The sequence below is a fragment of the Mobula birostris genome, chromosome 4 (assembly GCF_030028105.1).
Source record: "Mobula birostris isolate sMobBir1 chromosome 4, sMobBir1.hap1, whole genome shotgun sequence".
Classification (NCBI taxonomy): domain Eukaryota; kingdom Metazoa; phylum Chordata; class Chondrichthyes; order Myliobatiformes; family Myliobatidae; genus Mobula; species Mobula birostris.
The window spans coordinates 32,591,531-32,615,311 of NC_092373.1; the positions used below are offsets into that span (position 1 = coordinate 32,591,531).

A 23,781-nucleotide genomic window follows, 5' to 3' on the forward strand; every position below is an offset into this window, starting at 1 on the left:
CATGCCTGTTGGGCTCCCTTTTTCACCTGGTTTAATTTCATCTTCACCTATTGTCCCAACAGCAAGAATACCAAGGCCAATGCTCTCTTCCAGAAGCTCAACAGGTCTGAGGGCAATGCCTATCTAGACCCTATCCTTCCTTACTTGTGCATCCCTGCTCTGGTGATTTGGGGAATAGAGGTGGAGATGAGGGCCACCCATCAGTCTGATCCAGGCCCAGGTGGGGGACCTCCCAATTGGTTTGGGCAGAGATTACCCACAATAACCTCTAGTAGTCCTCCACTGCTATGTACCCTTTTGAATACCAGAAGGGATTCCAGCCACCGCTCTCCCCTGATGAGGAGGTTAATGTGGGAGTTCCTGCTGCTGAACGGCTGAGCCAGCACTACGTGCACGTGGAGATGAGTCAGAGCTTCTCTGTCACATGCTCAGAAACCACGTGCTCAGCAAGCCAGTCAGCTCCACCAAAAGGTGAGGCCTCTCAAGCTAGGATGGCATCAAAGGATCCTTCCCTGAAAGTTGAGGGCTGCAAATTAGCTCCAAGCTATGTGAGACCATTTGTAGTGGAAAAAGATATCAACGAGGTCTTGTATAGATTGCATCCACCAGCATCAATGAAGATCTATGTTTTCAAGCTCAAGCCGAGTATTATCACCCCCCCCCCCCCCCGGCTCCAGTCACCCCACCTCCCTCTCTTTACTGCTTGGGGGATGGCTCCCTGGTAAATACTGTCTGGTGCCTCCTGGCATCTCATCAGGTACATGGTAAGGTCCTGTACCTTGTGGATTGGGAAGGGTATGGTCCTGAGGAACATTCTTGGATCCTGGCGAATGACAGCTTGGACAAGTCTTTCATCCAGCACTTCCAGCAAGCACAGGTCTGTGGCACCTCAGGAGCTGCACCTAAGGAGGGAGGCCCAGTCACAACCATGGATTCTACTGCAGGGTCCACGCACCACTGCCAGTTTGGCAATTGTGTTTGTGAATGTGCTAGCTCCAGCTAACTGCTGCTTCATTATGGCGCTGTTTAACTCCCTTCTTTTCGTTGCAGTATTGTCGAGACCTGACCAAGCACAGCAACATTAGGCTCCCTGCTTACTTTCATCCTTGTCTGAGAAAGACCACTACCATTGCGACTGGTGCTGGAATGAAGCGACATTCATTTAATATTTATGTATTGTTTTCAGCCAGGATGTTGGTATTGTACAGAATGAAATATATATTAAATAGTTAAATTAAATAAGTAGTGCAAAAATAGAACTAAAAAAGCAGTGAGATAGTGTTCATGGGTTCAATGTCCTTTCAGAAATTGGATGGCAGAAGGCAAGAAGCTGTTCTTGAACCACTATGTGCCTTCAGGCTTCTGTACCTCCTTCCTGATGGTAGCAATGAGAACGAGGCATGGCCTGGGTGATGGGGAACCTTGATGATAGATGTCGCGCCTTTTTGAGGCACTTCTCCTTGAAGATGTCTTGGATACTATGAAGGCATGACGGAGGTGACTAACTTTACAATTCTCTGCATCTCACTTTGATCCTGTGCAGTAGCCCCTCCCCCCACCACCCCTCCACCCGCCCCCCCCATACCAGACAGTAATGCAGCCAGTCAGAATGCGCTCCGTGGTATATCTGTAGAAATTTGTTAGTGTTTTGATGGCACACCAAACCTCCTCAAAATTCTAATGAAACAAAGCGACTGCTTTGCCTTCTTCATAGCTGCATCAATATGGTGGGTCCAAGTTAGGTCCTTGGAGATATTGACCATAAGACATGGGAGCTGAATTAAGCCATTTGGCCCATCAAGCCTGCTCCACCATTCAATCATGGCTGACCTTTTCTCCCCTCCTCAACCCCATTCCACAGCCTTCTCCCTGTAACCTTTGATTCCATGTCCAATGAAGAACCAATCAATCTCAGCCTTAAATACACCCAGTGACCTGGCCTCCACAGCTGCCTGTGGTAACAAATTCCACAAATTCACCACCCTCTGACTAAAGAAATTTCTCTGCATCTCTGTTTTAAATGGATGCCCCTCTATCCTGAGACTGTGCCCTCTTGTCCTAGACTCCCCCAGCATGGGAAATATCCTTTCCACATCTACTTTGTCTGGGCCTTTTAACATCCGAAAGGTTTCAATGAGATCCTCTTCATCCTTCTAAATTCCAACAATTACAGATCCAGAGCCGTCAAACGTTTCTCGTATGATAATCCTTTCCCTCCTGGAATCACCATTGTGAACTGCCTCTGGACCGTCTCCAATGCCAACACATCTTTTCTTAGGTGAGGAACCAAAAACTGTTCACAATACTCAAGATACATCCTCACCAGTGCCTTAAAAAGACTCAACATCATATCTCTGCTCTTGTATTCAAGACCTCTTGAAATGAATGCTAACATTACAGTTGCCTTCCTCACCTGCAAGTTAACCTTTAGGGTATTCTGCACAAGGACTCCCAAGTCCCTTTGCATCTCCAATTTTTGGATTTTCTCTCCATTTAGAAAATAGTTTGCATGTTTATTTCTACTACCAAAGTGCATGACCATGCATTTTCCAACATTGTATTTCATTTGCCACTCTCTTGCCCTTTCACCTAGTCTGTCTAAGTCCTTCTGCAGCCTACCTGTTTCCTCAACACTACGTGCCCCTCCATCAATCTTCCTATTATCTGCAAACTTGGCAACGAAGCCATCTATTCCATCATCTAAATCATTGAGATACAGCATAAAAAGAAGTGGTCCCAACACCGACCCCTTTGGAACACCCACAGGAACCCAGGAACTTGAAACTGCTCACTCTTTCCACTCTGAACTCTCTATGGGACTGATGTGTGTTACCTTGTCTTACCCTTCTGAAGTCCACAATCAGTTCTTTGGTCTTACTGACATTGAGTGCGAGGTTGTTGCTCTGATGCCACTCAATTAGCTGATATATCTCACTCCTGTAGGCCATCTCATCACCATTTGAGGTTCTGCTAACAATGTTTGTATCATCAGCAAATTTATAGATGGCATTTGAGCTGTGACTAGCCGCACAGTCATGGGTGTAGAGAGGGTAGAGCAGTGGACTAAGCACATATACCCGAGGTGTACCAGTGTTGATGGTCAGCAAGATGGAGATGTTATTTCCAACCTGCACTGTTAGGAAGTCAAGGATCCAGTTGCAGATGGAGGTGCAGCAGCCCAGGTTCTGGAGTTTTTCGATCTGAACTGCAGGAATGATGTTGTTAAACACTAAACTATAGTCAATAAACAGTATTCTGACATATGTATTTGTATCGTCCTGGTAATCCAAGGCCACATGGAGGGCCATTGAGATCACGCCCACCACAGATCTATTGTGGCAATAGGCAAATTGCAGTTGGTCTCGGTCCTCGTTGAGGCATGAGTTGATTCTAGTGTTAAATAAATGCTCAAAGTGAGTGCTACTGGATGATAGGCGTTAAGACAGCTCATCCTGCTCTTCTTGGGCACTGGCAATAATTGTGGCCCTTTTGAAGCAAGTGGAAACTTCTGAATGTAGCAATGAGAGATTGAAAATATCTTTGAACAGCCCCAGCAGCTGGTTGGCACAGGGTTTCAGAGCCTTACCAAGTACTCCATCAGGGCCTGTCACCTTGTGAGGGGTCACTGTCTTGAAAGGCATCCTGATGGTGGTCTCTGAGACATAGATCACATGGTCACCGGATGTTGCAGGGATTCTCACAGCTGTAGTCTTACTCTCCCTCTTAATGCGAACATAAAGGACATTGAGCTCATCTGAGAGTGCAACATCATTGCTATTCGTGATGTTGGGTTTCGCTTTGGAGGAAGTAATGTCCTGCAGAACACACCAGAGTGGACGTGCATACAATCTAACTCGCAACTTCACACAGAATTGTTCCTCAGCTCTTGAAATAGCTCTCTGCAAGTCATACCTGATTTTCCTGAACAGACCTTGGTCACCAGACTTGAATGCCACAGATATAACCGTCAGCAACCTACAAACCTCCTGGTTCATCCATGGCTTTTGATATGGGTATCCACAGTAAGATCTCGTGGGCATACACAGATTTTAATGAAATCATGGAGATCTCTCTCCCTCCCCCTCTCCTCCTCTCCCCCTCTCCCCCTCCCTCTCTCCCCCTCTCCCTCCCCTTCTCCCCCTCCCTCCCCCTCTCTCTTCTCTTCTCCTCCCTATCATTTCTACTGCCTGAGAAACCTGACTGAATAATTTGTATTTCAGTGATAGTAGTGACATCACAAAAAATGGAAAAAGCATGTGTTTTGCAAGATGAAACATAGAAGTATACTGCTCTGTTGAAATGTATGTATCGTAATTACTCATGCTTTTCAAAAATATCTCACTCTTGGGCTGTTTCAACACAATTTTTTGATTACGTTTTTGAGGGCTGATTAATAATGCTGGTATCTCAACTTTTGGTGAAGTAGAGTTCACCACCATGAAAACATATAAGGAGGTTGCAGAAGTTGCAGATGTTATATTAAAATTGTACAAGGCATTGGTGAGGCCAAATTTGGAGTATTGTGTACAGTTCTGGTCACCGAATTATAGGAAAGATGTCAACAAAATAGAGAGAGTACAGAGATTTACTAGAATGTTACCTGGGTTCCAGCACCTAAGTTACAGAGAAAAGTTGAACAATGTAGGTCTTTATTCTTTGAAGCATAGAAGGTTGAGGGGGGACTTGATAGAGGTATTTAAAATTATGAGGGGGATAGATAGAGTTGACGTGGATAGGCTTTTTCCATTGAGAGAAGGGGAGATTCAAACAAGAGGACATGAGTTGAGAGTTAAGGGGCAAAAGTTTAGAGTTAACACGAGGGGGAACTTCTTTACTCAGAGAGTGGTAGCTGTGTGGAACGAGCTTCCAGTAGAAGTGGTAAAGACAGGTTCGATTTTGTCATTTAAAAAAAATTGGATAGGTATGTGGACAGGAAAGGAATGGAGGGTTATGGGCTGAGTGCAGGTAGATGGGACTAGGTAAGAGTAAGTGTTCGGCACGGACTAGAAGAGCCAAGATGGCCTGTTTCCGTGCTGTAATTGTTATATGGTTTGTATAGTTCTATATAAGTTAACTTGTGAGGGACAATCCGAGTGACTAAGGGTTTCCTTCCATATATTCGCAGAGCAAAAGGTAAATGATGAGCTTGAGTGGTATGTATTTTGTTTATAATGCACATTAATATTCAATAACCCAGTTGGACTTGACATTACACAACTCAGAAGCTTTATAAATTTAATGGGGCTAAATTTTCACCTTTGGATAAATCACACAGGCTTGTGGTGGGCAAGGGAAGCTGGTCTGTCCATCCAAAAACACTGGTGAAGGACTTGATCTACATTTCTACTTGGATTTGATCATAATAAAATTCGTAATAGTCTTACGTGTTTCATTGCAAGCTTGGAAACTTATTTTAAATCATAATAGCAGGAAATCCAGCAAAGTTCTCACTTCTCAAAGTGCTTATTTGTTATGTTCTTGTAGGAAATGTCCATTTTCTCTATTTCCAATGTCAGCCTAACTTAAATATAAATTCCTGTCATATTTTCCTTGCCTTTTGTTTTAACCTCCTACCTTCCAACCCATCAGAATTGTCCTCAAATGAAAGAACTTCTGGAAGACCAAATCCAATTTATCCAGTATCTCTAGAGGCACCCTATTAAAACCTGAGATGGTTGGTCTTCAAGCAACACACATAAAAGTTGCTGGTGAACGCAGCAGGCCAGGCAGCATCTCTAGGAAGAGGTAAAATCGTCGTTTCGGAGAGATTTCTTACTAGCTCTTCTTTCAGTTAGTCCTGACGAAGGGTCTCGGCCCGAAATGTCGACTGTACCTCTTCCTAGAGATGCTGCCTGGCCTGCTGCGTTCACCAGCAACTTTTATGTGTGTTGCTTGAGATTCCAGCATCTGCAGATTTCCTCGTGTTTATGGTTGGTCTTCAGTCCAGCAGATTTGTCAGCTTTTCACCTCATGAATTTCTCATGCGCTTTTCTTTTAATAACACTATTTTCTTTCAGTTTCACTCATTCATTGGAACCTTTGTTTCAGGCAAAAACAAGTTATAAATTTCTGCCATTTAACAATATTACTCCCCTTTTTGACTTCTCATGAACATCTGGGAAATAGTGATCATGACATCAGAATGTTTGGGTTAGCAACAAAAAAGAAAGAGGAGTAACCCAACGAAGTTATTACTTAGAAGAAGACCAGTGGGATGAGAGCAGGTCTACCCTGGGTAAAGTGAAACCAAAAGCTGACAAATCTGTAAGAAAATAATGGAGTTCCCTTAAGGAAGGTGGTTTGGGTAGAGTTGGGGCACATTCTCAAAAAAAGGATAAATCATATTCAGAGTTCCCTGGATGCTGAAAATGATACAGAGTATGGTAAAGCTAAAGAAGTTGTAATGACAGTGAGAAGCTGGCTGACTACAAGATAATGGAGCAAAAGTAGAAAGTAAAATAAGAAAATAAGTGAAAAGCATAGATAAATGAGAATCAAAAAATGTTCAATGGGCATATTAAGAGTAAAAGATGATAGTGAACAACTGGGGCCCAGTAAGGGTGAAAATGGGAACGTGCCCATGAATACTGAAGATATGTTAATCATTAAACAAGTGCTTTCATCTGTCACCAGGAAAGAAGGTGCTTTGATGGAATTTTCTTCCTCAAAGGTTCATTTATTATAAAAGTATACAACTCTGAAATTCTTATTCTCCAGATAGCCACGGTAACAAGAAAAAGGATGGCAGCACAATCACCAACCCCCAAAACCCTGGTAAATGAAACCAAGAGCTGACAAATCTATAAGAAAATAATGGAGTTCCCTTAAGGAAGGTGGTTTGGGTAGAGTTGGGGCACATTCTCAAAAGAGAATAAATCATATTTTTCCCTGGATGATAGAAATGATACAGGTATGATAAAGCTAAAGAAGCAGTAATGGCAGTGAGAACCAGACTGATTACAAAATATTGGAGCAAAAGTGGAAAGTAAAATAAGAAAATAAGTGAAAAGAATTGATTTGTTTTAACATAAATGGGAATCAAAAAATGTTCAATGGGCATATTAAGAGTTTAAAAGATGATAGTGAACAATCGGGGCCCATTAAGGGTGAAAATGGGAACATGCCTTTGAATACTGAGGTTAGGTTAAACATTAAACAAGTGCTTTCATCTGTCTTCAGGGAAGAAGGCACTTTGATGGAATCTTCTTCCTTGAAAGTTCATTTATTATCAAAGTATACAACTCTGAAATTCTTCTTCTCCAGATAGCCACAATAACAAGAAAGAAAAGAACGGCAGCACAATCATCAACCCCCCCCCCCAATCCCTCCTCCCCACATAAAAAGAAACAAAAACAGAACAGGCACATTGACCCCAAATCCCCTCCCCTGTGCACAAAAATCGAGGAAGATCGGGCAAAAAAAATCACAGAATATTAAAAAACTATAAGACTGAAAACAAGTCTACAGTCCAAGTCCACATCCAAAACGCAGAAAACCTGGGTAACATTCTCCTGGCACAGCAGCAATTTTACCCTTCTCCTGGCAATCTCCTGGTGATCAAAAGGCAGCCTTTTCTCTCTGATAGCAGAGCAATCCCCCTGCAACCAAAAGACAGTCTCCCCTCTCCAATAGCAGAGCAACCCACCAGCAATCAAAAAGCAGTCTCCACTCTCTGATAGAAGGGTGATCACCCCAGTGATCAAAAGGCAGTCTCTCTCTCAAACAGCAGAATGATCAAAAGGCAGACTCCTGCCTCCGATAGCAGAGCAATGTCCCCCGCGATCAAAAGGCAGTCTGCGCTCTCCAATAGCTGAGTGATTTCCCCAGCAATCAAAAGGCAGGTAGCCGGCACACACCATCCTTACTCATCTCAATATTTCAATCTCCCTCGTCGCTTTAATTGGTGAACAATGGAACAATTCCTACTCTTGAGTTTATTTTATTTTTGTTTTCCTTATCATTCTTATAAGTTCTCTTCATTCATAAAACTATTGGATTGGGCTGAGGACAGTTTGATTCAGTGGACATCCATCCAAGATGGATGCCCTTTGCCAGTCTACCCTGCATGTTATTCCTGACCAGAAGTAGCCAGTTAACTGTTGTCTGAAATGGCCTAAAAAGCCACGCAATCCAGAGGCAAATTTTCACAAGGAAATCACTTCACTCATGTTGAAAATCCAGCCCGAAACATCGACTGTACTCTTTTCCATAGATGCTGCATGGCCTGCTGAGATCCTCCAGCATTTCGTGTGTGTTGCTTGGATTTTCAGCATCTACAGATTTTCTCTTCTTTGTTGTGAGATAATGTGCTGTGCTGTTTTCAGACTTAATAAAAAGAAAGGCTTTTCTTATGAGGGGGAAAGCTAGGAGAGGGCCATGAAGAGATATGCAAGAATTCTTAGTCAACTTACTAACATAAGAACATAAAAAATAGGAACAGGAGTCTGGCCCGTTGAGCCTGCTCCACCATTCAATAAGATCATGGCTGATCTGGCCATGGACTCATCTCCACCTACCTGCCTTCTCCCCATAACCTTTAATTCCCCTTTTACTCAAAAATCTATCTTACCTTGTCTTAAATATATCTACTGAGGTAGCATCCACTGCTGCATTGGGCAGAGAATTCCACAGATTCACCACTCTCTGAGAAAAGTAGTTCCTCTTCATCTCCATCCTAAGTCTACTCCCCCGAATCTTGAGGCTATGTTCCCCCGGTTCTAGTCTCACCTACCAGTGGAAACAGCTTTTCTGCCTCTATCTTATCTATTACTTTCATAATTTTATATGTTTCTATAAGATCTCCTCTCATTCTTCTGAATTCCTGCAAATACAGTCCCCAGTGACTCAAGCTCTCTTTATAATCTAACCCCCTTGTCTCTGGAATTGACCTGGTGAACCTCCTCTGCACCTCCTCCAAAGCCAGTATATCCTTCTTCAGGTAAGCAGAACAGAGCTGCATGCAGTACTCCAGGTGATGCCTCACCAGTACCTAGAACTGCCGCAGCACAACCTCTCTGCTCTTAAATTCAATCTCTGTAGCAATGAAGGCCAACATTCCATTTGTCTTTTTGATAGCCTGCTGCACCTCCAAACTAACCTTTTGTGATTCATGCACAAGCACTCCCAGGTCCCTCGGCACAACAGCATGCTGGAATTTTTAACCATTTAAATAATAATCTGATCTTGCATTTTTCTTTCCATAGAGGGTGACCTCACATTTAACCAACATTGTACTCCATCTACCAGACCCTTGCCTGCTCATTTAACCTATTCTATATCTCTCTGCAGACTCTCCGCATCTTTTGCACAATTTGCTTTTCCACTCAATTTAGTGACATCAGCAAACTTAGATACACTACACTCAATCCCCTCTTCCATTTGAGGGCCCAGCACCGACCCCTGTGGCACACCGGTCACCACTGATTGCCAACCAGAGAAACGCCCATGTATCCCAACTTCCTACTATTAGTTAACCAATCCTCTATCCATGCTAATACATCACACCCAGCTCTATGCATCCTTATCTTAAGGATAAGTCTTTAATGTGGCACCTTATTGAATGCCTTCTGGAAATCCAGATAAATAATGTCCATCTGTTCCCCTCTGTCCACTGCACTTGTTAAATCCTCAAAGAACTCCTGTAAGTTTGTCAAGCAGGACGTGCCTTTTCTGAATCCATGCTGCATCTGCCTGGTGGATCCACTTCATTCCAGGTGCCTCGCTATTTCTTCTTTACTGATAACTTCAAGCATTTTCCCAACTATAGAGGTTAAACTAACTGGCCTATAGTTACCCGACTTTTACCTACATCCTTTTTGGAACAGTGGTGTCACATTCGCCATCTTCCAATCGGCCAGGACCTACCCAGAGTCCAGAGAATTTTAGTAAATTATCACTAAAGCCTCTACTATAACTTCTGCCATTTTTTTCAGTACCCTGGGATGCATCTCATCAGGACCAGGGTACTTGTCTATCTTCAGGCTTACAGTTTGCTCAGCACTACCTCTTTAGTGATAGGTATTGTGTTGAGGTTCTCACCTCCCATCGCATCCATAACATTTCTCTTTGGCACATTAGACGAGTACTCCACCGTGAAGACTGACACAAAATAGTCATTCAAAGCCTCGGCCATTTCCTTATTACTCAATATCAATTCCCCCTCTTGTCCTCCAATGTTCACTTTAGCCACCCTTTTCTGCTTTATATAATTATAAAAGCCTTCACTATCCATTTTTATATTTTGTGCTAGCTTATTTTCATAATCTATCTTCCCTTTCTTTATTGCTCGCTTAATGTTTTTTTCCTTTTTAAAGTTTTCCTAGTCTTCCAGTTTCCCACTACTCTTGGCAACTTTGTACACACAAACTTTTAGTTTGATGCTTTCTTTTATTTCGTTCGTTATCCAAGGCTGATTCTCCGCACTCTTATTGTCTTTGCTTTTAACTAGAATATACTTTTGCTGAGCACCGTGAAAAATTTCTTTGAAAGTCTCTCACTGTTCCTCAACTGTCCCACCATATAGCCTGTGTTCCCAACCTACAGTAGCCAAATTCTCCCTCATCCCATTGTAGTCTCCATTGTTTAGTCAAAATACACTGGTTTTAGATCAAACTATTGCACCCTGCTATTGTAAGAGAAACTCAGTCATACTGTGATCAATCTTTCAAAGAGGATCCCTAACTACAAGATCACTAATTTTATCTGTCTCATTGCACAGGACCAGATGCTGGAGACGGAAGCTAAGTTTCATGGTGCTTCTCTGGCAGAATCCGAACTCGGCACACACGTACAGATCAATACGCACCTAATAGCGCATGCAACGACGTGTCCCTACAACGTAAAGTAGTTCCTTATTATACTGTAGGCCATACAGTACACTTCTCTCCTTTTATTTTAATAGTGTATCAACTGTTTTTTTTACTGGGTCACTATGCTGAACAAATATGTCTACCCTTAACATACAAACGCCTACCGTTTGTTTACTTAGTAACTTAATAATATCAAATCATAACAAAATAACATAATAATATCAAATTATAACAAGCTTTTTTTTTTACTTTGGTCTAAGATCCATTTATAACTCAAGTCTCTTCTCTAGATTGTCTGGCACTGAAGAAAATAGGTCTTCACTCTATTGTCTGGAATAAATTAAACAATCCACAAATTGGCAGGTTCCAGCCATAAAGAGTAGTCACCTCCATCTTGCAAAGATGACTAACGCAAAGTGAAATCCATGAAAAGGTGAATGTTATTCTTAAAAATATGTACAACTATCAAAACTGAGATGGCATTGGGAAGTGTCTTCAGATAGTGTGTTCTTCAGTCTGGCAATAAACTTGCTTGTTTTAATACAGATTTCCAGATGAAAGTCATGAAAAGTTGACCTTTGAGCATAAGGAGTTAAGAAGATGTGCGTCTCCAACTTACTGAGAGTTCTAGGCAGCAGATCACCTCTGTATAATGAAGCCTCCTCTGTGCAGCTGTCCTAGATATATACACATCTTTGTGCTAACACTTGTCTTCCTTAACCATATCTCATTTGTTCCAACTGAGCTAATTACACAGCCAATCTTCATATTCTCCTTAGATTCCAAGTAGATAGCCTGGCCTTTATGATACCATCTCTTATCGTAAAATAACTTTCCATCTTCTATTCGTGCTTCATATCTTTGTGTTGGTGATTCGGCAGGAGTGCTGGGAAGATGCTCAGGAGAAGACGGAGATGCTGGTCTTTTCGGAGATTTAAGCTTATTGAGAGTTTGCAGATCTTCCATTATCTATTCATCTGTTAACAAGTAATTTAACTGCACAGGTGCAGGTTTTCATCTTTTGTCTGTAATTGGAACAGGGTCATTAGGTCTCCTCCTTAGTTTCCTAGTCATTATTGGCTTTACCTCCATAGAATCTCCTGTGAGTTCCATTGTCAGCCTCTCATTCTCAATCATCTTTTTCTTTTCTTCTAACTCAATCTTTTTATCTTCAAATTCCTTCACTGCTGCTTTCTCCTCTTTAATATAATTCCTTTCCACTTGTTCTGTCTCCAGTTGCAGAAAAAGCTTTGCATTTCGTATTCTTTCCTTGTATTGTTGATCTAGTTTCTTCATCCTTTTCTGATACTCCTGCAAAGTGCCTTCCTGTAATTGCTGTAGCTGTCTTTTGAGAGATGTCAATTTCTCCTGGTACATCTGCCGTTTTACTTCCAGGTAGTCTTCATCATCCTGCTTATTGGCAATATCTGTCTCCCTTGCATCCTATATATCTTCATCCGAGTCGGGACCATGAATACTGCATTTGTCCTCATCATTGACGCTGTCTAGCTCCTACTCATCATTGTAATAGCCGATAATGGGTGAGAGGAGTGCTGCAGACGTCTTCTCAGCCAAGCTGCCCTCCTTTGTTGACACATCTAGTACCTTGATGGTGTGCCAATCCAACTGGATTTTCCTGAGCCATTTACATCCCAGCAAATGTGATCCTCCATTTTTCAGTACATAGAAGTTCAGCTGCTGTGTTTTGTCTCTGTAGGTCACTATCACTTTAACTTTACCTTTGGAACACCCTCTCTGTCCTGTGTAAGTCTTTAGCAATAGTTTAGTGCATTTCAGAGGTACGTGAGAAAGCAGTCATTTGTAGTCGTGTAACACACATAAAAGTTGCTGGTGAACGCAGCAGGCCAGGCAGCATCTCTAGGAAGAGGTGCAGTCGACGTTTCAGGCCGAGACCCTTAGAGATGCCTCCTGGCCTGCTGTGTTCACCAGCAACTTTTATGTGTGTTGCTTGAATTTCCAGCATCTGCAGAATTCCTGTTGTTTGCATTTGTAGTCGTGTACAGAGATCACTGTTAAAGCTAAGCCTGTGTCCAATTCCATTTTCAGTCTCACGCCTGCCACTTGTGGAGTGATCCTTATTACCCTTTAATCATCTGTCTTTTTCACACTGTGAAGTTGCAGACAAGACAATTCACTTTTGTTTGAGTCATTTTCACCAGAACTGCTTTCTTTCATTTTGTGTACATTGTTGTGTTTTCCTTTCTGGGGTTTCTTGTTTCTCTGTATTTTGTCCTTTTTCTGCTGTTTACTAGCTTTGCATATTAGCTTTGTTTACTGTTTACTAGCTTTGTGGCCCTGTTTGTCACAGTTTCTGCATTCTTTGTCTTTAAGCCAACAGTCATCAGGGTCATGTGACATGTTCCCACAATGGTAACATTGGTTGCTAGCTTTGCACACTCTGCCAATATGGCCCTGTTAGCCACAGTTTCTGCTTTGTTTGTCTTTAAACCAACAGTCATCAGGGTCATGTGACCTGTTCCCACAACGGTAACATTTCTTTCCTTCATTTCTGTTCAGTGACATTTTATTCATAGCATATTCCAGAGATTTTTGTTGTCTCTCTGAAGCACCCCGTGCTGCTATGTCCATTGATATTGCAATGTTTAGCGCTTTCTCAAATGTAAGGTCTCTTTCACACAGAAGCTTTTTCTGTGTGGTTTCACAGTGCACACACTGTCCTGTCCCTCAATGCATCCGATAGACCAGCTCCAAATTGACAATGTTCTGATAATTTGCACAATTCAGCACAATATTCAGAAATGCTTTCATTTTTGCTCTGATTCTGATTGTGAAATTTAAATCTTCCAGCAATGACCAGTGGTTTGAGGTTTAAATGCTGTTGGAGAGTGTCTACTATTTGCTTGAACGTTTTGTCAGCTGGCTTTTCAGGGGTTAACAAGCTTCGTAGCAGTTCGTATGTTTTTGCTCCCATAATACTGAGTAAGACTCTGGCTTTCTTTTCATCATTAACACCGTTAGCCTCACAATATAACTACACTCTGTCAACGTAAATTGCCCAGTCTTCAATGCCACTATCAAATGCTGTAATGGTTCCAATCATTGCCATCTTTGTTATGTTAATTTAGCCCCGTGTTCCCCTTGTTTTCTTTTTGATTCACATGTCCTTTCTGCTAGCGCCACGAGCGCACTACGTCAAGATGTATGTGTACTTTTTATCTCCCTTCTGGGGCAGGCAGACAGTGCCGGCTGTTGCCTAGGCTGGACATGCTGCAGCTCCGACTGTGTCTCTTGTTCTCCTGACGTTCCTGACTCCGGCTGTGCTCCTGCTTCCTCTTAGACTTGAGGCCTTGCTCTGCCACCTTCTCCCGCTCCTTGGCTTGTTCCTTGCGCTCTTCTTCCAAGTGTCGTTATCAATTAAAACAAGGCGTTCCAATACGATGTAGGTTCATTAACCTCGCCGCCAATTTGTTGTGTATGTGGCCTGGTTACACAACAAAACTACTAATAAAAACACTGGAGATGGGAGCTAAGTTTCATGGTGCTTTACTGGCAGAATCCGAACTCAGCACGCACGCACCCATCAATACGTGCCTAATAGCGCATGCTCAATACGTGCCTAATAGTGCATGCAACGACATGTTCCTACAACATAAAGTAGTCCTTTGTTATACTGTAGGCCATACAGTACATTCCTAATCTCTACCCAGATGGATTAAACTTTCTGCTCTTCAGATCTTATGTCGTTTCTCACTATTGTCCTGGTCTCATCTTTAATTAAAAGTGCTACCGTACCTCCCTTACCTCCCTGCTTATCCTTCTGTACTTCCTGATAACCTTAGATATTTAATTTCCAGTTCTCCCTGCAACCACATTTGTGTAATGGCCACTAAATCATACCCCTTTGTACTGATTTGTGCCTCAAATTCTCTGGCCTTGTTTCGAATACTACAGGCATTCAGATAAAGTGTCCTTCCACTCATTGTGCTTTTAAAATCTTGTCATCTTTTTTCTCTTTTTCACTTGTCTTTTCTTCATTCCACTCTTACTTTTCTCTTTTTTATCTTTTATTTTTCCTTTATCTTTACCCACACTGTGCGAGGATCCAAGTCCCATCATGGTTCAGGTGGAGCCTGCCACATTGGTACAGCTCCCTCCATCCCCAATACTGGTGCCAGCTTCCCATGAATTCAAATCCACCTCCCATACCAATGCTTGAGCCATGCATTTAACTCCCTAATCTTGAGCCTATGCCAATTTGCATGTGGCTCAGGCAGCAATCCAGAGATTACCACCATTTTGGTTCTGCTTTTTAATTTAGTCCCTAGCTGCTCAAATTCCTTCAGCAAAACCTCTTTCCTCATTCTATGTATGTCATTGGTACCCACATGGACCACGGCAATTGGATCTTTCCCTTTCCATTAAAAATTCCTCTGCAGGTCAGATAAGATGTCCCGAACCCAGGCACCAGGGAGACAACAGAGCCTTTGGGACGCTCTATCCTCGCAACAGAGAACTCTGTCTATTTGTCTGATGGTACTATCCCCAATTACCACTACACTTCTCTTGTCTCCTCCCTCTTGAATGGCTCCCTGAACTACAGTGCCACAGTTAGGTTGCTCATCCTTCCTACAGCCCCCACCCTCATCCACACGGGGGGCAAGAATCTCAGACCTGTTGGACAAGCTCAAGGGCTGAGGCTCCTCCAGCACTGTCTCTTGGATCCCACTATCCCCCTCATTCACAGTCACACCCTCTTGTCCCTGACCACAGACCGAATTTGAGGCAGCAAATCTAATGGGTGTGACTACCTCCTGAGACAGAGCATCCAGGTAACTGTCCCCCTCCCTGATGTGCTGCAGTGTATGAATCTCAGATTTCAGATCACCAGTTTTGACCCTGAGTTCCTCGAGCAATCAACACTTGCTGCAGATGTGGTCACCAGGAACCACAATGGGGTCCACCAGCTCTCACATCATGCAGCTACAGCACATCATCTGAACCTGCATCATCCCTACTTAATGGAATTAACTGTAATTTAGTGATATTTTGTTCAACCACGACAAGAGCCTGACCTGCTACTTACCTGTGCCTCCTCACCGAAGCCTCTTGAGCTAAAGCCTCAAGTTCCCATTCCTACACTGGTTCACTCACACAATGGCCGCTCCACCTTGACCCTGCTTTACTTGTATTTGCACCTGCTAATGAATCACAAATCAATTGGTTCACCGCTACTGCACCGGGTCCCATGAAACACTCTTTTTTTAAACTCTTCTCCCCGACTTGTGCGAAGCTCCCTCTCTCTGCGAATCGATTGGTCCGCCGCTAATGCACCAAGCCCCACAAACGCTGACATGAGCTTATTTTCCATGAGTTCATAAATGAAATAAAAATTTGAACTGAATCCAATCACAATTTGGAGGTGGTAGTTTTACATTCATAATTAGTTATGTGTTGCATTGATAAGAAGAAATTCTGTTGACAATACTTCGATATTAATTCCAAACGTAGATTCAACACACTTGTACTGTTTTAATCTTGTCAATCTTCCTTTGCTGTCTATTCCCTCCAAACTTGCTAAAGGAAAACATGAAATCTTTACTGAAAGATCTTGACAACACATTAATTTCTGATTCATAATAGATCAAAATGCATTTCAATGAACAAACAGAAATTTTCTTCAGAACAGACGTCACTTTTGTTCCTGGGTGATGTTGACTTTGTCAATACACAAATTGTCTCAAAATCACCTTGGGATTTCATCAAACAGTACAGCACAGAAAGTGGCTCATCTAGTCTGTGCTGAACCATTCATCATCTTAGTCTCATCAACCTGCACCCAGAGCCCTCTGTACATGTCTCATCCATGTACCTATCCACATCTCTCTTAAATGTTGAAATTGATCCAGCATCTGCCACTCGCACTGACAGTTTATTCCACACTCTCACCACCCTTTGAGTGAAGAAGTTCCCCCTCACGTTCCCCTTAATTTCACTTTTCACTCGTATCTATGACTTATAGTTGGAGTCTCACACAATCTCAATGGAAACCTCAGTACATTTACCCTATCTGTACCCCTCATAATTTTGTGTACCTCAATCAAATCTCCCCTCAATCTTCTACGTTCAAGGGAATAACCCATTCCACCTTCCCCTATAACTCAGGTTCCAAAGTCACAGTAGCAAACTTGTAAATTTTTTCTGAACTCCTCAAATCTTATTTACTTCTTTCCTGTGCATAGGTGACTAAAACTGCACATAGTGCTCCACATTACCTCGGCTCCTAAACTCAATCCCACGATTAATAAAAGCCAATGCATCATATGCTTTCTTAACCACAGAGTCAACCTGCGCAGCAGCTTTGAGTGTCCTATGGACTCGGACCCCAAGATCCCTCTGATCCTCTATGCCAAGAGTCTTACCATTAATACTATATTCTGCCATCATATTTGACCTACCAAAATGAACCACTTCACACTTATCTGGGTTGAACTCCATCTGCCACTACTCAGCCCAATTTTGCATCCTATTGATATCCTGCAGAAACCAATTAATTTAGTAGTCCAGAAACAAACCCAAAGTAGTGAGATAGTGTTTATGTGTTAATTTTCCTTTCAGAGATCTGATGGTGGTGGGAAAGAAGCTGTTCCTAAAATGTTGAATGTGTGTCGTGAAGCTCTTGTACCTGCTCTCTGATGGTAGAAATAGGAAGAGGGCACGTCCTGGGTGGTGGATTCCTTAATAATGGATACTTTATACTTTATACTTCATTGTCGCCAAACAATTGATACTAGAACGTACAATCATCACAGCGATATTTGATTCTGCGCTTCCCGCTCCCTTGATTACAAATATTAAATATTAAAAATAGTAAAAATTAGTAAATATTAAAATTTTAAATCATAAATAGTAAATAGAAAATAGAAAAATGGGAAGTAAGGTAGTGCAAAAAAACCGAGAGGCAGGTCTGGATATTTGGAAGATATGCCCCAGATCCAGGTCAGGATCCGTTCAGCAGTCTTATCACAGCTGGAAAGAAGCTGTTCCCAAATCTGGCTGTACGAGTCTTCAAGCCCCTGAGCCTTCTCCCGGAGGGAAGAGGGATGAAAAGTGTGTTGGCTGGGTGGGTCGTGTCCTTGATTATCCTGGCAGCACTGCTCCGACATCGTGCAGTGTAAAGTGAGTCCAAGGATAGAAGATTGGTTTGTGTGATGTGCTGCGCTGTGTTCACGATCTTCTGCAGCTTCTTTCAGTCTTGGACAGGACAACTTCCATACCAGGTTGTGAAGCACCCTAGAAGAGTGCTTTCTACAGTGCATCTATAAAAATTAGTGAGGGTTTTAGGAGACAGGCCAAATTTCTTTAGTTTTCTCAGGAAGTAAAGGTGCCAGTGGGCCTTCTTGGCAGTGGACTCTGCTTGGTTGGACCAAGTCGGGTCATTTGTGATATTGACCCCAAGGAACTTAAAGCTTTTGACCTGTTCCACTTGCACACCACCAATGTAAATTGGGTTGTGCGGTCCACTACTCCTTCTGAAGTCAACAACAAATTCCTTTGTCTTGCTGACGTTGAGGGATAGGTTATTGTCTTCGCACCATGCCACCAGGTTCTTAATTTCCTCTCTGTACTCAATCTCATCATTACCTGAGATACGGCCTATAATTGTTGTGTCATCAGCAAACTTATACATTGAGTTTGATGGAAACTTGGCTACACAATCATGGGTGTACAGTGAGTACAGCAGGGGGCTGAGTACACAGCCTTGTGGGGCACCGGTGCTCAGAGTAATTGTAGAGGAGAGCTTGTCCCCTATTTTTACAGCCTGGGTCCTGTCTGTAAGGAATTTGAAGATCCAGCTGTAGATCTGAGTGCTAAGGCCCAGGTTCCGGAGCTTAGCAAACCAGTTTATTTGGAATGAGGGTATTAAAGCCAGAGCTGTAGTCAATGAAAAGGAGCCTTACGTATGTGTCTTTATTTTCCAGGTGTTCTAAAGAGGAATGTAGGGCCAGAGAGATGGCATCTGCCGTTGACCTGTTTCTCCGGTATGCGATTTGCAAAGCGTCGCGGTTGACCGGTAGGCTGTGGTTGATGTGTGCCATAACCACTCTCTCGAAGCACTTCATAGCAAATGATGTCAGAGCCACAGGTCGATAGTCATTCAGGCATACCACCTTGCTCTTCTTCGGCACTGGGATTATCGTTGCCTTCTTAAAACATGAGGGGATCTTAGACTGAAGCAAGGAGCAGTTGAAGATATCAGCAAACACTCCAGCTAGCTTGATTGCACAGGCCCGGAGAACCCGTCCTGGAACGCCATCTGGGCCCCTCACCTTCCTTGGATTTATCTTCAGGAAGACCCTTCTAACATCCTCCTCAGCGACGATGAATCTCGATGCCACCAGGTCCGGTTCATCCGGAGGGAGCGGGACGCTCCTCTTCTGTTCAAATCTTGCGTAGAATACGTTAAGTTCGTCAGGAAGAGAAACGCCACAGTTATTGATATTCCCAGCCTTTTCTTTGCACCCAGTGATCTCATTTAGACCCTGCCATAGTCTACTGGCATCCTTCTGGTTAGCCTGGACTTCCAACTTGGCTCGATATTGCCCCTTGGCGCCCTTAATGGCTTTCCAGAGTTCACGCCTGGATTCCATGTAGCGACTGGTATCCCCGGACCTAAAAGCCGCAGCTCTAGCCTTTAAAAGGGACTTGACCTCATAATTCATCCAAGGTTTCCGGTTAGGGAATACCCGGATCGTCTTGCAAGACACACAGTCCCCCGTGCATTTCCAAATAAAGTCCGTGACAGCTGAGGCATACTCATTGAGGTTAGCTGCCGAGCCCTTGAATACTAACCAGTCCACCGATTCAAAGCAGTCATGGAGGACCTCATCCGTTTCCTCCGTCCAACGCGACACTACTTTTGGCACTGTAACCTCCCGCTTCAGTTTCTGTTTGTAAGCCGGGAGGAGGAGTACGGCCTGATGGTCCAATTTTCCAAAGTGAGGTCGTGGGACAGAACAGTAGGCATCCTTGACTGCAGTGTAGTAGTGGTCAAGTATATTCGGGCCTCTAGTGGGGCAGGAGACATGTTGGTATAACTTTGGCAGCGCCTTTCTGAGGTTGGCCTGGTTAAAGTCTCTGGCTGTAATGAGCAAAGCCTCCGGATACCTGGTCTCAAGTTCACTGATGTTGGCATACAGTATGTTCAGAGCACACTCCACGTCCACCTGGGGGGGAATGTAGACCTCTGTCAGTATGACCGAGGTGAATTCCCGTGGCAGATAGTAGGGACGACACTTCACGGACAGGTGTTCCAGGTCCGGGCTGCAGGAGCTTGTCAGTGTCACTGTGTCTGGTCACCACGCAGTGTTGATCACCTCAACTGGTCCAGCCCGAAGATGCCGTGCGGTCTATCTGATGGATCGAAAATCCCTCTGGTCGGATGGCACAGTCGGGGGTGGCAGGGGAGAGCCAGGTCTCGGTGAAACAGAATACACAGCAGTTCTGCATCTCCCTGCAGTAGGTGAGTCTCCCTTTAAGATCATCCACCTTGTTCTCTATGGCTTGCACATTAGCTAGTAGGATGGTGGGCATAGGGACCCCGAAGCCTCTCAGCTTCAATCTGACCAGCAGCCCAGCTCTTTTCCCACGCTTCCTCAGTAAATAGTGCATTTTTCCAGGTTTCCATGGATGCAGTGTTTTGTTGTCAGCTCTTTGATGTTGGTAGAAGCATCCCGCGGAGATTGATCAGCAGGTCGCGTCGTCAGACGCTCCAGGTCGGCCCGAGTAACGGGGGAGGCTCTGCTGCCACTTCCTGCTGCCAGGGGCCCAGGCTGTCGATTGGGTAGGGCCCTGAAGCCGACACTTAATCCCGGACGGTCAGGCTCCTGGCTGAAACAAGTCCGTAAACCGAGTCACGGTTGCGGAGGCCTCCACTCCTGCCGAGCCTCAGGCTCGATTTCCGAGGTTGGCGGTGGAGGCTTCACTTCCGGCAGCTGTGGATGGCCACCAATGGGGCTTTACGGTGGTCGCTCCAGGGAAGCGTCTGGGGCACCTTGAGGTCTCCGCCGTCACTTCTGTGTAGTATCTGCTCCGGAGAGGTGCTAGTCAGAATGGACCATGTCTCCAAGCGCTCCGGCACGGTGGCAGACCGCAGGTGTCCAGGAACATGGTGGGCCTCACTGGTCAGGTCCAGGTGCAGTCCGGAGTTTAAGAAGCAGTTCTGGCGCGGTGGTCTCCAGCTGGGTCAGTAGCTTCGCCAGGGTGTTGTTGATCTTGATGTCACCTTTTTGAGGCATCGCCTTTTGAAAGTGTCCTTGATGGTTTGGAGAATAGTGCCAATGTTTGAGCTGGCTGCGTTTACAACCCTCCATAGCTTTTTCCAATCCTGTATAGTAGCCCCTCTATACCAGAAGGTGATGTAACCAGTTAGAATGATACATCTGTAGAAATTGCAAGTCTTTGATGATATGTCAAATTTGAAATGGTAAGACATTATTTCATTTCCAGGTTCCATTGATTTAGCTCAAGACATTTTGCTGAGGTAAAGAGGTGGAATGAGGTAAAATAACTGGAGTTTGTTCTGAAATTCCCCACTTTGTCCATTTCAAGGAGAGATTGGCCTGAAAATAGAGCTGAGCGTTTCATAGTGCATCCTTTTGGGAGCAATGGCTAAAATAGAATTAAGTGCAGTACACAACAAGCCACACCAGACCAAATATGTTTGCCTGTCAAATATATTTCTTTATGTATCACAATTAGTTCAAACAACTCAAAAACTGACCATGAAGAACTGAAGAATCTGCATTAACCCTTTAATTAGACAGCTTCACATCTTCCAAGACCCATTAATCCTACTCAGATACTTTCTGCTCTAGTTGACCCTAGCCAAGGATCGATGAGGTGAATTCTTCTCCAAATCAGAGACTTGAGTTATCCACTGAAATCTTGTGCAATTGTGCAACAGTATTTCAATATTGTTTTTCTCGGTATCAGGGACAGTAGGGGAAAGTGTTCACAGCACTGCAAAGTTGCGCAAGTTGGAAAATTACTGCAGCTGCATTCCCACACTGACACTAACCTGATGCCAAATATCAGCAAGACCGCATTTCACTTTGTCTCTTCAGCTACTTACATTATTTTTAATTCGTTCTACTGAACTTTCTGTTCTCCACAACTGTCTACAAAAGCAAAAAGATAAACTTCCCAAAAAAGGAGCAGGTACCTTTATAGATTTTAGTTTTTTTAATAGGTAAACTGACCTTTCGACTTTAGAGCTTTTACATTTCTAACAACATGAATCATTGTTTAAATGTTCCACGTGGTGCTATCTCGATATGTGGTCAAGAATGAATGATGTATAAGGGTTATACTTGTGTATAAAAAATACAACATTTAAATCTCTCTCTTATTTTCATTTAAAGGTTGTGTGGGAGTACGCTGGGATGAATGGCCAATCCATCACACTCTCATATTCTTTCACTAAATTTGGAGTGGAGGCATTCTCAGACAGCTTGTGCTATGAAGTGCATCGCTGGGGGGTTAAAGTTAGTGTTGTTGAGCCTGGTAACTTCATTGGTAGCACCAACATGTCAAAATGATCTTAGAAACTATGTGGACTGAACCGTTAGACATTGTCGGTAAAGTTTATGGGAAGACCTATTTTAATGAACAGGTTGATAAAAATGAAATCTTATCTTGAGAGTGGTTCCACTGACCTTTCAATGTTATCACCAATGTTACTCATGTGTTGACATCTGCTTCCCCTACGCCCGCTACAATCCAATGGATTACTACTGGTGGCTTGTGATGCAAATTATGACACACTTTCCTGCAGCTATATCTGACCGGATATCATCATCATCATCATCATCACCATCAGGTGCCGTGCCCAATCTGTTGCCTGCTTTTTTTTTAAAAATATGTTTTGTACCTCTTGCTGATGAAAGTAATAATTAAAATGGTTGGCAGAACATTTTAACATAATGGTTACCTAATTGAATATGAGATGAATTCATTATCTTATTAATTCTTTTCAATGATTTCCATAACTTGAATTACTTGAATTTATACAGGAAGTATTACAGCAGCAGATATGGAACTAAGTTTGCAAACTTACTGCATGGTGATACAGAAGGGTTATCATAATTATGGATTATTCTAATTTTAGATTCCTGAATTGTAATGTAATATATTACAGTTGCAGACTTGCCTCCAAAAATAACATCTTGCCAAACTGCTGGGGAGTTTTTTAATCAATCCATAGAATATGGATGTGGTTTGTGAGATGAGCATTCATTGCCTGACCTCCAGCACAACTGGAAATCTTCAGCGCATCTTTAACAGGCATGGATAATTCTGGTATTTTTGCAATCAAGCAAGTACTTTTCAAAGTGCAATAACAATTGTAATGCAAGCAGTCAGATTACAACCAGTACTTTTCTTTTGCATTGTTGATTGAGAATCAGATATTGGTTAGAACAGCAAAGTTAACTCCCCTATTTTTTTGGAGTTGTTCTATTAGCAGGGAAATGGGGGCTTGTTTTAACATTAAATCCACTAATGGAACATTCCCTCAAAACTGTATTGATGTGCCAACCCTTATGCCCAAGTCTTCAGAATGGTGTTTGAACTCAAAACCTTGTTATTACAGAAGGTTGAGTTTCATTCCTTCTGTTGAGGGTGCTGCAATGCGAGTGGATAGCAAGTTCCTGATTTTTTTTCAATGAAGGAATGAGTAATTTCAAAATCAGGATGCTGTGCGACTTAAAAGTGCTAGTGTTGCAATGTAACTGCTATCCCTGTCTTTCCAATTAATGCATTTGGGAAATGTTTCTAAGAAGCCTTTGTACCTTTCCAGGTCTTCATACCTTAAGTTCATGTGGAGTGCGGATGAAATGCAATATTAACTCGAGTTCAATAAATAGTCATAGAATCTGAAGGTCATTTTGAGCACTACCGTGAGCATTTCTTTATGTTCTCATGAAAGCTGTTA

The 23,781-nt window shown here is 43.0% G+C and overlaps 2 pseudogenes; one reads left to right on the top strand and one right to left on the bottom strand.

The window, feature by feature from the left end:
- Window positions 1–287: 287 nt before the first annotated feature.
- Window positions 288–22,747, top strand: LOC140197007 (D-beta-hydroxybutyrate dehydrogenase, mitochondrial-like; annotated as a pseudogene).
- LOC140196121 (sin3 histone deacetylase corepressor complex component SDS3 pseudogene) lies at window positions 11,436–14,906 on the bottom strand (annotated as a pseudogene).
- Window positions 22,748–23,781: the final 1,034 nt, after the last annotated feature.